Consider the following 14535-nt stretch of genomic DNA (forward strand, 5'->3'; position numbering starts at 1 on the left):
TCCCCCCTCATTCTTCTCTTCTGTAGACTACACAATCCCAGTTCCCTCAGCCTCTCCTCATAAGTCATGTGTTCCAGTCCCCTAATCATTTTTGTTGCCCTTCGCTGTACTCTCTCCAATTTTTCCACATCCTTCTTGTAGTGTGGGACCCAAAACTGGACACAGTACTACAGATGAGGCCTCACCAATGTCGAATAGAGGGGAACAATCACGTCCCTCGATCTGCTGGCAATGCCCCTACTTATACACCCCAAAATGCCATTGGCCTTCTTTGCAACAAGTGCACTCTGTCGACTCATATCCAGCTTCTCATCCACTGTCACCCCCAGGTCCTTCTCTGCAGAACTGCTGCCCAGCCATTCGGTCCCTAGTGTGTAGCAGTGCATTGGATTCTTCCGTCCTAAGTGCAGGACTCTGCACTTGTCCTTGTTGAACCTCATTAGATTTCTTTTGGCCCAATCCTCCAATTTGTCTAGGTCCCTCTGTATCCTATCCCTCCCCTCCAGCGTATCTACCACTCCTCCCAGTTTAGTGTCATCTACAAACTTGCTGAGGGTGCAATCCATACCATCCTCCAGATCATTAATGTGCAGAGCAGCTGCACAAGGGGATTCTCAGCAGACCACTTCCACTCACTTTTATGGTGCTAGAATAGCAGAAAGGGGCCTTGGCATAACAGAATCAGGTCCCCCAAATCTTGGGTGCTTAGTCAGGACTCTCCAGGTTTGCTTTCACCGGCCATGCCCTATAGACCAAGGCACAAGAGACTCAGGGCTTTTTTCTACCAGGGATGCAGGTTTGTCCTTTTTAAAAAACTTTAAAATATTGTTTTTAGAAGTTAATTTTAAAAATGTTTAACTGTATCTTGGGCCTTATCTAAGGGAGAAAGTTGCACTAGGTTAGTTTACTGTGTGATTATAAACCAGTACAAAAGGCAATGTGAATGGTTTAAACCAGGCTTATTTTGCTTTGGCTTAAATCAATTTGGAATCAAACAGGGGTGTTTCTGTAGTGGGGTCCTACAGGGATCTGTTCTTGGCCCTACACTATTTAACATTTTTATCTACGACCAGGAAGAGAATATAAAATCATCCCCAGTAAAGTTTGCAGAGGCACAAAGACTGGGGCGAGCAGTAAAGAAGGAAGAGGACACTGATACAGAGCCACTTTGGTAAGCTGGGCACAAACAGTGTACATTTTAATATGGCCAAATGTAAATGTATACACCTAGGAACAAAGGCTATAGTAATGCTTATAGGATGGGGGCTTCTATCCTAGGAAGCAGTGACCCTGAAAACAACTTGGGGGTCATGGCAGAGAACCGCAGAACATGAGCTCCCAGGGTGACCAAAAGGACCAAGGCAATGTTTGGATGCACAAACAAGAGAATCTTCAGTGGGAGTAGAGAGGTTATTTTACCTCTGAATTTGGCACTGGTGACACCACTGCTGGAATCCTCTGTACAGTTCTGGAGCCCACAATTCAACAAGGCTGTTGATAAATTGGAGACGGTGTAGAAAAGAGCCATGAGAATGATTAAAGGATTGGAATATATGCCTGGTCTTTTAGCGATATGCTCAAGGAGCTCAATCTATTTAGCCTAACAAAGAGAGGGTTAAGGAGGTGACTTGATCACAATCTGTAATTACCTACACGGGGAACAAATGTTTGATCAATCTAACAGACAAAGTTAACACAATCCAATGGCTGGAAGTTGAAGCTAGACCAATTCTGACTTGAAATAAGGTGAAAAATTCTAAATGAGGATGATCAGTCTTCCAAACAATTTACCAAGAGTTGTGGGGGATTCTGCATCACTGGCAAGTTTTAAAACAAGACTGGATGTTTTTCCAGAAGATCTGCTCTAGTTCAAATAGGAATTAAATTCAGGGAAGACCTACGCCCTGTGTTATACAGGAGACAAGACTAGATGATCACAGTGATCCCTTCCAGCCAGTTAGAATCTATTAAATGAGCTGCTTTATCAGAAATCAGAACATCCACACCCATTAGCTAGTTTAAAATTACACCTTAAATTGAATAGATGCTGCTTTCTCATGCGGACAAGGCCTAATATAGCATCAGCCAGCTCCACGGAAGGCTCACAGAAACTTATCTCCAGACAACTACCAGCAAACAAGTATGATGCCCTGCCAAGAGTCTTCCCCAGAAACTGATTTTGGTGGAAGGGGGGGGCAACTTTAACCATGATTCCAGGAGCTACTTTGGCACATGAAAACTTTTTTAGCAGATAACTTAGAAATTAGCTGACAGAAGCACTGTATCTAATTTCTATATAGAGAAAGCGCTCTCTCTCTCTAACACCAGTTAAAGCCATATTTTAAATTTATATGTAAATTTAGAACAATCGGGACATAATCCAGCAAGATATTCCCAATCCCAAACCATACAAATGAGTCAAACCAATGGCCCATTTAGCCCAGTATCCTGTCTTCCGACAGTCAATGGCAGATGCTTCAGAGAAAATGAACAGAACAGGGAATCATCAAGTGATCCATCCCCTGTTGTCCACTCCCAGCTTCTGGCAAAGAGAGGCTAAGCCCTGGTCTACACTAGGACTTTAGATCGAATTTAGCAGCGTTAAATCGATTTAAACCTGCACCCGTCCACACAATGAAGCCCTTTATTTCGACTTAAAGGGCTCTTAAAATCGATTTCCTTACTCCACCCCTGACAAGTGGATTAGCGCTTAAATCGACGTTGCCGGCTCGAATTTGGGGTACTGTGGACACAATTCGATGGTATTGGCCTCCGGGAGCTATCCCAGAGTGCTCCATTCTGACCGCTCTGGACAGCGCTCTCAACTCAGATGCACCGGCCAGGTAGACAGGAAAAGAACCGCGAACTTTTGAATCTCATTTCCTGTTTGGCCAGCGTGGCAAGCTGCAGGTGACCATGCAGAGCTCATCAGCAGAGGTGACCATGATGGAGTCCCAGAATCGCAAAAGAGCTCCAGCATGGACTGAACGGGAGGTACGGGATCTGATCGCTGTTTGGGGAGAGGAATCCGTGCTATCAGAACTCCGTTCCAGTTTTCGAAATGCCAAAACCTTTCTGAAAATCTCCCAGGGCATGAAGGACAGAGGCCATAACAGGGACCCGAAGCAGTGCCGCGTGAAACTGAAGGAGCTGAGGCAAGCCTACCAGAAAACCAGAGAGGCGAACGGCCGCTCTGGGTCAGAGCCCCAAACATGCCGCTTCTATGATGAGCTGCATGCCATTTTAGGGGGTTCAGCCACCACTACCCCAGCCGTGTTGTTTGACTCCTTCAATGGAGATGGAGGCAATACGGAAGTAGGTTTTGGGGACGAAGAAGATGATGAGGAGGAGGTTGTAGATAGCTCACAGCAAGCAAGCGGAGAAACCGGTTTTCCCGACAGCCAGGAACTGTTTCTCACCCTAGACCTGGAGCCAGTACCCCCCGAACCCACCCAAGGCTGCCTCCTGGACTCAGCAGGCGGAGAAGGGACCTCTGGTGAGTGTACCTTTTAAAATGCTATACATGGTTTAAAAGCAAGCATGTGAAAGGATTACTTTGCCCTGGCATTTGCGGTTCTGCCTTTGCAAAAGGTTTCTGGGGAGGGCAGCCTTATTTCGTCCTTCATGGTAGGACACTTTACCACTCCAGGCCAGCAACACGTACTGGGGAATCACTGTAGAACAAAGCATTGCAGTGTATGTTTGCTGGCATTCAACCAAAATCCGTTCACGCGGTGGGAGGAGGCAAAATGCGACCTTGTAACGAAAGCACATGTGCTATGTATGTAATGTTAACTTTCAAGGTTTACCCTGAAAGAGTGTAGCCACTGTTTTATAAAATGTGTCTTTTTAAATACCGCTGTCCCTTTTTTTTTCTCCACCAGCTGCATGTGTTTCAATGATCACAGGATCTTCTCCTTCCCAGAGGCTAGTGAAGCTTAGAAAGAAAAAAAAACGCACTCGCGATGAAATGTTCTCCGAGCTCATGCTGTCCTCCCACACTGACAGAGCACAGACGAATGCGTGGAGGCAAATAATGTCAGAGTGCAGGAAAGCACAAAATGACCGGGAGGAGAGGTGGAGGGCTGAAGAGAGTAAGTGGCGGGCTGAAGAGAGTAAGTGGCGGGCTGAAGACAGGGCTGAAGCTCAAAGGTGGCGGCAGCGTGATGAGAGGAGGCAGGATTCAATGCTGAGGCTGCTGCAGGACCAAACCAGTATGCTCCAGTGTATGGTTGAGCTGCAGCAAAGGCAGCTGGAGCACAGACTGCCACTGCAGCCCCTCTGTAACCAACCGCCCTCCTCCCCAAGTTCCATAGCCTCCACACCCAGACGCCCAAGAACACGGTGGGGAGGCCTCCGGCCAACCAGCCACTCCCCCACAGAGGATTGCCCAAAAAAAAGAAGGCTGTCATTCAATAAATTTTAAAGTTGTAAACTTTTAAAGTGCTGTGCTTAAAGTGCTGTGTGGCATTTTCCTTCCCTCCTCCACCACCCCTCCTGGGATACCTTGGTAGTCATCCCCCTATTTGTGTGATGAATGAATAACGAATGCATGACTGTGAAGCAGCAATGACTTTATTGGCTCTGCAAGCAATGATTAAAGGGAGGAGGGGAGGGTGGTTAGCTTACAGGGAAGTAGAGTGAACCAAGGGGCGGGGGGGTTCATCAAGGAGAAACAAACAGAACTTTCACACCGTAGCCTGGCCAGTCATGAAACTGTTTTTCAAAGCTTCTCTGATGCGTACCGCGCCCTCCTGTGCTCTTCTAACCGCCCTGGTGTCTGGCTGCGCGTAACCAGCAGCCAGGCGATTTGCCTCAACCTCCCACCCCGCCATAAACGTCTCCCCCTTACTCTCACAGATATTGTGGAGCACACAGCAAGCAGTAATAACAGTGGGAATATTGGTTTCGCTGAGGTCTAAGCGAGTCAATAAACTGCGCCAGCGCGCCTTTAAACGTCCAAATGCACATTCTACCACCATTCTGCACTTGCTCAGCCTGTAGTTGAACAGCTCCTGACTACTGTCCAGGCTGCCTGTGTACGGCTTCATGAGCCATGGCATTAAGGGGTAGGCTGGGTCCCCAAGGATAACTATAGGCATTTCAACATCCCCAACAGTTATTTTCTGGTCTGGGAATAAAGTCCCTTCCTGCAGCTTTTGAAACAGACCAGAGTTCCTGAAGATGCGAGCATCATGCACCTTTCCCGGCCATCCCACGTTGATGTTGGTGAAACGTCCCTTGTGATCCACCAGAGCTTGCAGCACTATCGAAAAGTACCCCTTGCGGTTTATGTACTCGGCGGCTTGGTGCTCCGGTGCCAAGATAGGGATATGGGTTCCATCTATAGCCTCACCACAGTTAGGGAATCCCATTGCAGCAAAGCCATCCACTATGACCTGCACATTTCCCAGGGTCACTACCCTTGATATCAGCAGATCTTTGATTGCGTGGGCTACTTGCATCACAGCAGCCCCCACAGTAGATTTGCCCACTCCAAATTGATTCCCGACTGACCGGTAGCTGTCTGGCGTTGCAAGCTTCCACAGGGCTATCGCCACTCGCTTCTCAACTGTGAGGGCTGCTCTCATCTTGGTATTCATGCGCTTCAGGACAGGGGAAAGCAAGTCACAAAGTTCCATGAAAGTGCCCTTACGCATGCGAAAGTTTCGTAGCCACTGGGAATCGTCCCAGACCTGCAACACTATGCGGTCCCACCAGTCTGTGCTTGTTTCCCGAGCCCAGAATCGGCGTTCCACAGCATGAACCTGCCCCATTAGCACCATGATGCATGCATTGGCAGGGCCCATGCTTTCAGAGAAATCTGTGTCCATGTCCTGATCACTCACGGGACCGCGCTGACGTCACCTCCTCGCCCGGTATCGCGTTGCCATGTTCTGGTGCTGCATATACTGCTGAATAATGCGTGTGGTGGTTAATGTGCTCCTAATTGCCAAAGTGAGCTGAGCGGGCTCCATGCTTGCCGTGGTATGGCGTCCGCACAGAAAAAAGGCGCGGAACGATTGTCTGCCGTTGCTCTGACGGAGGGAGGGGCGACTGACGACACGGCTTACAGGGTTGGCTTCAGGGAGCTAAAATCAACAAAGGGGGTGCCTGTACATCAAGGAGTATTTCAGGCAGGACTGCACGGAGGGTTCCAATAAGAAATGGTGCACCTAAGTTATCGTTGTTATTGGAACAAGGAGGTTAGCCTGGCCTCTGATTGATACATGGCTAGATTTACCTCGCTGCACCTTCTCTGTGAGTGACTGCAGTGTGACCTAGAGGAATGAGTCCCCTAGACAGGGGAGGAGGCAAATGAGTACAAAACAAATCTGGTCTATTTCTTGTTTTGACCCACTCCATCTATCTTTTACATCTTTGGCTGGCAGCAGACGGTGCAGAAGGACTGCATGCCATCCACATCTCATGGCTGCTTGGCAGAAGATGGTACAGTACGCCTGCTAGCCATCCCCATCTCTTGCCTGCCTGGCAGAAGATGGTGCAATACGACTGCTAGCAATCCTCATCTCTTGCCTGCCTGGCAGAAGATGGTACAGTACGACTGCTAGCAGTCCGTATCGCCTGCCTGCTCACCATAAGACGGTTCAATAGGACTGACTGCAGGACTAAAGAGAATGACCTGGTCAAGTCACTCCAAATTTAGTCCCTGCGCCCATGTCTGCCCAGGCGCTCCCAGCCGACGCGGCCAGGAGCACCTCGGACACGATGAGGACGACTACCAGTCGTATTGCACCGTCTGCTGCCAGAAGGCAAGGGGTTGCTGCTACTGTGCAGCAAAGCCGTACCGCGTCTGCCAGCACCCAGGAGACATAGGGTGACGGTTACCTGAGCGGGCTCCATGCTTGCTGTGGTATGGCGTCTGCACAGGTAACTCAGGAAAAAAGGCGCGAAATGATTGTCTGCCCTTGCTTTCACGGAGGGAGGGAGGGAACGGGGGCCTGACGACACGTACCCAGAACCACCCGCGACAATGTTTTAGCCCCATCAGAGCGCTCCATTGTGACTGCTCTGGACAGCACTCTCAGATGCCCGATTGTTTGCCATTGCTCTGACGCTGGGAGGGGCGCTTACAGGGTTGGCTTCAGGGAGCTAAAATCAACAAAGGGGGTGGCTTTACATCAAGGAGTATTTCAGGCAGGACTTCACAGAGGGTTCCAATAAGAAATGGTGCACCTAAGTTATTGTCCTTATTGGAGCAAGAAGGTTAGCCTGGCCTCTGATTGATACATGGCTAGATTTACCTCGCTGCACCTTGACTGCAGTGTGATCTAGAAGAATGAGTCCCCTAGACAGGGGAGGGGGGGGAAGCAAATGAGTACAAAACAGATCTGGTCTATTTCTTGTTTTGACCCACTCCATCTATCTTTTACATCTTTGGCTGGCAGCAGACGGACTGCATGCCATCCACATCTCATGACTGCTCGGCAGAAGATGGTACAGCACGACTGCTAGCAGTCCGTATCGCCTGCCCGCTCACCATAAGACGGTTCAATAGGACTGACTGCAGGACTAAAGAGAATGACCTGGTCAAGTCACTCCAAATTTAGTCCCTGTGCCCATGTCTGCCCAGGCGCTCCTGATCGACCTCACAGAGGCGACCAGGAGCACCTCAGACATGACGATGACGGCTACCAGTCGTACTGTACCGTCTGCTGCCACAAGGCAAGGGGTTGCTGCTACTGTGTAGCAATGCCGTACCGCGTCTGCCAGCACCCAGGAGACATAGGGTGACGGTTACCTGAGCGGGCTCCATGCTTGCCATGGTATGGCGTCTGCACAGGTAACTCAGGAAAAAAGGCGCGAAATGATTGTCTGCCCTTGCTTTCACGGGGGGAGGGAGGGAACGGGAGGCTGACGATATGTACCCAGAACCACCCGCGACAATGTTTTAGCTCCATCAGGCATTGGGATCTCAACCCAGAATTCCAATGGGCAGCGGAGACTGCGGGAACTGTGGGATAGCTACCCACAGTGCAACGCTCCGGAAGTCGACGCTTGCCTCGGTACTGTGGAAGCGCTCCGCCGAGTTAATGCACTTAATGCACTTAGAGCATTTACTGTGGGGACACACACACTCGAATTTATAAAACCGATTTCTAAAAAACCGACTTCTATAAATTCGACCTTATTCCGTAGTGTAGACATACCCTAAGGGACACTGTCACAGTCAGAACATGGGGTTGCAACCCTGACCATCCTGGCTAACAGCCACTGTTGGACCTCTCCTTCATGAATTTATCTAATCCTTTTTTTAACCCTATTATAGTTTTGGTCTTCACAACATCCCCTGGCAAAGCGTTCCACAGGTTGACAGTGCGTTATGGGAAGAAACACTTCCTCTTGTTTGTTTTAAACCTGCTCCCTGTTAATTTCATTTTGTGACCCTGGTTCTTGCATTATGCATAAATAACATTTCCTTATTCACTTTCTCCACAGCAGTCAACATTTTATAGACCTCTATCATATCCCCCCTTAGTTGTCTCTTTTCCAAGCTGACCTGTACTCCAAACTGTATCACAGAATCTCTATGGATAGTAATTCCACGTGCGAATAATAATATAGCAGTAGGGACATACTACCAACCGCCTGACCAGGATGGCGATAATGACTGCAAAATGCTCAGAGAGATGAGAGAAGCTATAAAAATAAAAACCTTAATACTAATGGGGGATTTCAACTATCCCCATATTGACTGGGTTCATGTCACCTCAGGATGGGATGCAGAGATAAAGTTTCTTGACACCTTAAATGACTGATTCTGGGAGCAGCTAGACCTGGAACCCACCAGAGGAGAGGCAAGTCTTGATTAAGTCCTAAATGGAGCAAGGATTTGGTCCAAGAAGTGAATATAGCTGGACAGCTTGGTAATAGTTACCATAACTTAATTAAATTTAACATCCCTGTAGTGGGGAAAACACCATAGCAGCCCAACACTGTAGCATTTAATTTCAGAAAGGGGGACTACACAAAAATGAGGAAGTTAAACAGAAATTAAAAAGTACAGCACCAAAAGTGAAATCCCTGCAACCTGCATGGAAACTTTTTAAAGACACCATAATAGAGACTCAACTTAAACATATACCCCAGATTAAAAAACATAGTAAGAGAACCAAAAAAAGTGCCACCATCGCTAAACAAAGTAAAAGAAGCAGTGAGAGACAAAAAGGCATCTTTTGAAAAGTAGAAGTTAAATCCTAGCATGGAAAAATAGAAAAGAGCATAAACTCTGGCAAGTGAAGTATAAAAATATAATCATTAGGAAGGCCAAAAAGAATTTGAAGAACAGCTAGCCAAAGACTCCAAAAGTAATAACAAAAAGCTTTTAAGTACATCAGAAGCAAAAACCCTGCTAAACAACCAGTGGACGATCGAGATGCTAAAGGAGCACTCAAGGATGATAAGGCCATTGTGGAGAAACTAAATGAATTCTTTGCATCGCTCTTCACAGTTGAGGATGTGAGGGAGATTCCCAAATCTGAGCCATTCTTTTAGGTGACAAATATGAGGAACTGTCCCAGATTGAGGTGTCATTAGAGTTGGTTTTGGAACAAATTGATAAATTAAACAGTAATAAGTCACCAGGAGCAGATGATATTCACCCAAGAGTTCTGAAGGAACTCAAATGTGAAATTGCAAAACTATTAACTGTGGTTTGTAACCTATCATTTAAATCAGCTTCTGTACCAAGTGACAGGAGGATAGCTAATGTGATGCCAAATTTTAAAAAGGGCTCCAGAGGTGATCCTGTCAATTATAGGCCAAAAAGCTTGACTTCAGTACCAGGCAAACTGGTTGAAACTATAATAAAGAATGGAATTGTCAGACACATAGATGAACATAATTTGTTGGGGGAAGAGTCAGCATGGTTTTTGTAAAGGGAAATCATGCCTCACCAATCTACTAGAATTCTCCGAGGGGGTCAACAAGCATGTGGACAAGGGGGATCTGATGGATATAGTGTACTTAAATGTTCAGAAAGCCTTTGACAAGGTCCCTCACCAAAGGCTCTTAAGCAAAGTAAGCTGCCTTGGGATAAGAGGGAGGGTCCTCTCATGGACTGGTTAAAAGACAGGAAACAAAGGGAAGGAATAAATGGTTAGTTTTCAGAATGGAGAGAGGTAAATAGTAGTGTCCCTCAGGAGTCTGTACTGGGACCAGTCCTATTCAACATATTCATAAGTGATCTGGAAAAGGGGGTAAACAGCGAAGTGGCAAAATTTGCAGATGATACAAAAACTACTCAAGATAGTTAAGTCCAAAGCAGACTGCGAAGAGCTACAAAGGGGTCTCACAAAACGGGGTGATTGGACAATCAAATTGAAGATGAAATTCAATGTTGATACATGCAAAGTAATGCACATTGGAAAACATAACCCCAACTGCACATATAAAATCATGGGGTCTAAACTAGCTATTACCACTCAAGAGAGAGATCTTGGAGTCATTGTGGACAGTTCTCTGAAAACATCCACTCAATGTGCAGCAGCAGTCAAAAAAGCTAACAACGTTAGGAACCTTTAGGAAAGGGATAGATAATACAACAGAAAATATCATAATGCCTCTTTATAAATCCATGGTACGCCCACATCTTGAATACTGTGGGCTCATCTGGTTGCTCCATCTCAAAAAAGATATATTAGAAATGGAAAAGGTACAAAGAAGGGCAACAAAATTGATTAGAAGCATTTGTGTTTTCTGATTAAGAATCAGAGCTATGTACAATGACTTCCTCTGATTTCCATCAAGAGCAACTGAAATGTCTGTCTGACTGTTACTCTGAAAATAAAACAGATCAGCTTTGTGGGAGAGTTAAGGAGATCAGCACTCAACAGGTCTCTTCTCCCAGAAACTGCTCTCTCCTGCCTCTCAGCTGGGTGACAAGGAGCTATTTACCCTCATGAAGTGCTTTGAGAGCCGTTTGTACCTCTGCTGGGCGCACAGGCTCTCAGCCACCCAGCTGCAGGGGGCACTTGGGAACCTCATCAGTCTCACCCTGTGCAAGGGTGCAGAGCAATGCTGACAGCTCTCCGGCTCCAGGACACGGAGCAGCCGTGGCCCACACAGCCAGGGAATTTACATTTCCTGGGGCCCAGGGGGGAGCTGTTGATCCAACTCCCGGGGGCCAGCCCTGTCAGCCACCAGCAACTTCTTACTCAGACCCCAGCTACCGGCTGCGGATTCCTCTGAGCGCAGAGCAACAGTTAGTTTTCCTGTTTGCACTCCACTGTGGTTAGAAACGGAGGGGGAGAAGCCCCCCGCCCACCTGACCTCCCTAAATGGTACCCCAGGCTGTTCCAATCTACAGGTGTGTGTTGGAAAACGACTACATTGGCAACAGACCAGCGGGGAGTGGGTGGGAATGGGGGAGTTCAGGTAGGAAAAGCCAGTTCCCTGAAGGGATCACTTCAAACCTACTTGTTACCATAGGTGCTGGAACTAGGGGTGCTGCTGCACGCTCTGGCTTGAAGTGGTTTCCATCATATACAGGGTTTACAGTTTGTTCAATGGTTCTCAGCACCCTCCCCTGTAAAAACTGTTCCAGCACCTCTGTTTGTTACCATTTGAATACTAATGACATGAAGCCATGTCTACACAGGGACAGGAAAGTTAAGGCACATCAACTTCAGATGTGAAGTCAAAGCACAAAAGTTAAAACTGAGTCACATCCTCGTGGCGGTTTGTCTCTCTCATCCTGAAGTTAAGCGCCGAGGAGGAGAATTAAGTTATGGCAAACTAAGGCCACTTAACTCCTGCTTTCTCTCAGGAGTAAACATGCTTTAATTTAAGGATTGTCCACATGGTGCTGCAGTGCATAAATGATAGCGCACAGTAACATGTTATGCTCTAACTGCCACCGGTAGACTCTGCTGGCACTGACTAAATGTGCTGTGTAGTCCCATTTCGAGAAGGACTATGTTAATGCATGGTGGATGCCTTTTAGTTCACGCCAGCCAGGTCTACATGGGGCAGTCAGAACTCTACAGGTCAGCACGGGCTACAATTCATGGCCCCTGGTGCCAGGTAGACAAGTCCCACTCACACTGACTTCACCCTTCAGGTGACTGGCCTTAACTTTCCAAGCATCCAAGCCCTATGCAAGGCAGCCTCAGAAAAGCAGCTAAACCTTCCCCTGCAACTCCCCTAATCTCACAAATGCATCAGGCCTAGCTTGGTTCACAGGATGGAGACCTGTACGAACATCCTACATGTATATGTACGAAACTCCTTCAACCCAGGTACCATGAACATAAGCTGATATGCAAACTTTGAGCGGAGATCACTTATCCACCATGACAATCCAGCCACTGCTGGGGTGGAACGTGGCAGCTCTTGAGTTTATCATCATTATGCAGTCCAGAGAACACAATCGTTTACAACAGGAAGACAGAGAGAACAGGAGATAAAACCACAACAGCAGAACACAGCATGGCTACGTTCACATTAGCCAGTTGTCTGACTAGAAATACCCAGCACAATGGGACCCCAACCGGGGCATTTCAGCACTAAAATTTACTAGCAGTAAATGTTCTACAATATGAACTTGGAATGAGAGGATCCCACTTTATCAATCTCACATCAAGACGTCTTGGCCCACCAGGCTTTGTTACTTAAAAATTAGAATCGGAGGCGAGGTTAAATGAGACAGGCAGTAGATCTCTAAACATGAATTTTGCTGTTTTTTTAAAAACATAACACATTAATGTTATTACTGCTAATTTTCAAAGGAACATCTCCGTGCCCAAGGGCAGTGTTTTTCAAAGTACTGGCTATGTAAGGCACTGAGTCGCCTTGCTCAGCGCCCAGGGACCCTAGCGGCTCTGGTCAGCACCGCCAACTGGGACATAAGAAGTCCCATCAGCGGTGCTGCCTGGCTAAGGCAGGCTAGTGCCTACCTGTTCCGACACCACGCTGCACCCCGGAAGCGGCCAGCAGCGGGTCCAGCTTCTAGGCAGGGAGGCGACGGGGCTCTGCTGTGTGGAGACGCTTGCACGCCTCTGCCTAGGAGCCGAGCCTGCTGTTGGCCGCTTCCGGGGCACAATGTGGTCCATGGTGCCAGGACAGGCAAAAAGCCTGCCTCTGCACCCCAGCTGCGCTACTGAACGGGAGCTGCCAGGGTAAATCCATGCCCCAACCTTGTGCCCCCCCAAACCCCTCATCCCCAGCCCCACCCCAGAGCCTGCACCTCCAGCCCAGAGCCCTGACCCCCTTCTGCAGCCAACCCCCCGCCCTAGCCCTGACCCCCCCAACCCAGAACCCCTTCCTGCACCCTAAACCCCTCATCCTCATCCCCACCCCAGAGCCTGCACCCCCAGCCCAGACCCCCTCCTGCAACCCAACCCCAGCCCTCCCAAATCCAGAACCCCTTCCTGCACCCCAATACCCTCATCCACATCCCCACCCCACAGCCTGCACCCCCAGTCCAGAGCCCTGACCCACTCCTTCACCCCAACCCCCTGCCCCAGCCCAGAGCGCCCCCCGCAAACCCCTCATCCCCAGCTCCATTGGGTCGCGGACTTCAACAACTTTCTTAAACTGGGTCCCCTGAAAAAAAAGTTTGAAAACCACCGAGCTAGTGTAGATGAGGCTCCAGTGTCTACCCCTGCCCACAGCAGCTCTTACTCCACTGCAGTGGGAACAGAGCTTACTGCCATCTGGGGCAAACACTGCCCCCACCCACACCCGGGCAGGCAAGGGGCATTCTCCCCTTTTGTCCACACCAGCGGGAAGGAAAGGTCTCCCTCGCCTCTCTCCAGCTGCGGCCCAGATGTGTTTCTTACCCAGTCACCTCCGGAGAGACTCTCAGGGCTTGTCTACACGAGGTGGAGGTACAGCCAGGGCAGGAATGATCGCAGCGCTCGCAGCCCCTTCGCTGGGGGGGGGCCTGACAGCTGGGTCCCCCCGCCCCAGCTCTAGCGGCCGCTCTCCAGCCCAGGCGCCCCGCAGCCGCACGTGTCTCTCCGCGCCCCCGCCAGGCGGGAAGGCTCCGGCTGCGTGGCCCGGGGCGGGGGCGCCGGAGCGGGACACTCACCCCACGCGGCAGCCGCTCTCCCGGGCAGGCTCACAAAGCGCAGCGCGCCTCGCCCGATCCGAATCTGCCGCGGGCAGAGCCGCGCAGGCGCAGTAACAGCTGCCGAAGCGGCGGCCCGGACCTTCCCCACCCCCTGCTCAGCTACCAGCTGTGGCTGCTCCACGTGGGACGGGACGGAAGGGGGCGGGGCCTCTGGTATTGGCCGCTGGGGGTACCGTACAGAGGGCGGGGGGAGTTTGGGGTACAGAGAAGGAGGGTGGGGGCACCGCACAGAGCTGGGGGAGAGTTTGGGGTACAGAGGAGGGGTTGGGGGCAGCCTGGAGAGTGCTGGGAAAGTTTGGGGTACAGAGGAGGAGGGTGGGGGAGAGTTTGGGGTACAGAGGAGGAGAGTGGGGGCACCGCACAGAGCGGGGGGAGAGGGTGGGATACAGAGGAGGAGGTTGGGGACAGCCTGGAGAGTGCTGGGAAAGTTTGGGGTACAG

At 49.4% G+C, this 14535-nt stretch overlaps 1 protein-coding gene across 2 annotated transcripts in view; it reads right to left on the reverse strand.

The window, feature by feature from the left end:
- LOC125626180 (uncharacterized) overlaps nt 1–14154 on the reverse strand; it is a 56364-nt gene extending 42210 nt beyond the window's left edge. The window contains exon 1 of one of the 2 annotated variants that reach the window (XM_075122797.1): nt 14054–14154. The gene's annotated coding sequence lies outside the window, so the exon portion shown is untranslated. Of the gene's footprint in view, nt 1–13802 lie in introns of both variants that reach the window. The other variant, XM_048828897.2, reaches the window with a different exon arrangement.
- Between the last annotated feature and the right edge of the window lie 381 nt (nt 14155–14535).

The sequence above is a fragment of the Caretta caretta genome, chromosome 24, assembly GCF_965140235.1.
Source record: "Caretta caretta isolate rCarCar2 chromosome 24, rCarCar1.hap1, whole genome shotgun sequence".
In the NCBI taxonomy this organism is placed as follows: Eukaryota; Metazoa; Chordata; order Testudines; family Cheloniidae; genus Caretta; species Caretta caretta.